The sequence below is a fragment of the Acyrthosiphon pisum genome, chromosome X (genome assembly GCF_005508785.2).
Source record: "Acyrthosiphon pisum isolate AL4f chromosome X, pea_aphid_22Mar2018_4r6ur, whole genome shotgun sequence".
Classification (NCBI taxonomy): Eukaryota; Metazoa; Arthropoda; class Insecta; order Hemiptera; family Aphididae; genus Acyrthosiphon; species Acyrthosiphon pisum.
Window position 1 is genome coordinate 118,764,098 of NC_042493.1, and position 3,019 is coordinate 118,767,116.

Consider the following 3,019-nt stretch of genomic DNA (forward strand, 5'->3'; position numbering starts at 1 on the left):
GGAATTAAAAACGATTTCCTAAGTGCTGGTGGAGCGGAATATGATCACATGGACTGGAAGGAAGTAGCGGAGAATAGAGAAGAATAAGAAAGGATTTGTTCTATGGCAAGATGGTCTCAAAGGCATTAATATAAAAAAAAAAAAAAATTACACTATATATTATACACTATATTACACTATATATTACACACTATATATTATACACTATATTATTACGTTGTTACCGCTCTGTCCACCAGACAACTGAATTTGGCGAATACGTAAACTATCTGCAGATACGTGAACCACGATATCGTATTTATTATCTTTATTACTGAACATTAAGATAAACGACAATTCAAAGCCCCTGTACTTACAATATTATATAAAAATCCATAGGTAAACTATTTTTTCATTATCGAACATATTTAGGTAGTTTTATTTTGGGACGGCACTGAACGGCAACGTCGCTCTAAAAATCGTTCTCAATCGTTTGATTATAAGGTACACAATATTGTTTCTTTGATCTGCCGCAATCGTTCTCAATCGTGCTCTACCGATTTCGCACATTTTAGAATTTATCTAAATATATAAATAAACAAAAAATAATGAAATTCCTTATATCAGGATTATAATAATATTTATAACTGATCAATTTTAAGTAAAATTTTAATACTATTAACAATTTAACGCAAATTATTACTATAAAAAATGAACATCATATTATTATATTTACTATAATAATTCACGGACCACCAAGGTTATAAGATTATAAGATACAATTGGTCTGCAGACCATAGGTTGGTAACCACTATAGTGCTATTCAGTGCTTTTCGATACACAATGTTCATAGTTCAGTCATTTTCACAATATAATATGTTAAGATTTTTTGGATCAATCCCTCTTGAACATGCCACATATAACTGACCCTGGTCAAATCACGGTGTCAAGCAGAAGTTCTGTGGTTTATAATGATTGTCCTTTAAATTTATTTATTGTTTACAATGTAAAAATAAAATGAAGCCATTTAATTACAAAATGTAAAATGTTGTTTGCAATTTTTAGTTGATTGCATGTTCTTATAGTAAAACAATATTATAAATATTTTATAATTAATAACTACAGTTTTTATTTTATTCCAGGTAATGCAGGTACGTAATCATTTTTTTTTATTGGTCTCAAAATTATTTGATTAAATATATATGGTTTTAAAAACAATTTAGTTATTTATGTGCATTACATTATTAGACATAAGAGTCCATTAACTTTTAACGGCGATGGTAAGAATGACCCTAAAACATACACAACTTATACCAAAATAAGGGCTAACGCAAACAAAAGATTACAATTTGCAATCTTTACCTATCAAACCAAAAACATTTTACTGAAGCAGATATGAAAAATATCGTCTAACAACTCTCACCATAATGCTGGCTACGCAGATGATTTGGTGATCATGGAGGAACCACAAGGCGGACTAAAATCCTTATTAAATCGGCTGGAGAAAGCAGCACCGAAAGTTGGACTTAGGGGCAAGAATTCAGTCAGGAAATGACTGGGATCAAGATCACTTTCGAAGCATTTAAAAATACAATTATACATTACATTAATACGACCTGTAATTACTTATAAGGCTGAGACACGGCCATTAAGGAAAAGTGATGAAAGAAAACTCTTAATTTTGAAAAGAAAAATACTGCGAAAGATTTTTGGACCAGTAAAGGGCATGCTAAGTGGTGAGTGGAGAAAAATAAAAAACGATGAATTAGAAACAATCTTCCATAAACCCAGTATACTTGAAACAATAAAGAACAAAAGATTGTTATGTGCTGGGCATGTTTAATGTAGCCAAAACCCACTCATACGCATAGTATTAGAAAAAAACACTACCTGGAAAAGACCGCTGGGAAGACCACGTCTGAGATGGGAGGACATAGTGAAGAATGATGTGAAAGCGTTGAGGAGGTGTCAACTGGATAATACAGGCATCGGTTAAAGAAAATTGGAGGCAAGGATGTATGTCCTAGTGGCCGAATTTACCGAATAAGTAGAATAATTTAAAACCAAAAAAACATTAATATTTTTAATATTGTAATATTGTTAATATTTGGCAGTCCTTATTTCTTAGATTTAATATTTTTAGATACATAAATAATAATATTTTTAGTTAATATTTTATAATTTATTTTCCAGCTTACGGTAAGAAACTATTATATATACAAGATTATAAATAAACTGTATAAATATTATATTTTATTTGTATGAGCTGTTATTATGATAGTCGTATGTTATAAAATATTAAAGAATATACTGTTCCTTAATAATTTATTAAAAAACCAAAATGAACATACAAATGAAAAACAAATGTAGATTTGTTTTCTTTTAATACAAAAAAACATTTTATTTCAAAGTTAGACCTCATTTTGTAATACTATCAAGAGCTTATCAAATGAACTACTAGATTTACCACTTTTATTATACTAAATTATAACTCTTTTATACTTATACCACTGGTTATTTTATTTCTAGACCTCGGTTTTCGTAAGTTGTTTTTGATTTATTTACTACAATTTTATATTAGATTGATTTTAAATGTGTATATAGTTCAAGACTCCATTATTCATATTATATTAAATATACTTCAAGTACCTAGTTAGAATATTGTAGCTATAATATTGACGACCTACTCGTAGTCTCCTACCATAACTAGCTATTACCCTCCCTATGGTAATATTATAAACTATACATCTTATAAAATGTTGTGCTACCCTGCCAAATAAATAAGGCTGCATTCCAATATACAATACCCATCACCCAACTCCTTGCTACCGTCGTTACAACATTAGCCTTTTTACTTTGATTAGATAGCTCGTTAGTGACATGACAACAATCTCATATTTAAAGAAATACAGAAAAAATAAAAATATCATTACCCATATCACTATTACTGTCAAAAGTTGCTATTTAAAAACTAAGACTTCTGCTGTGTTATTAGTGCGCCAACGTATTTGAACTGCTGTAAATCTTCCGAACTTGTTGT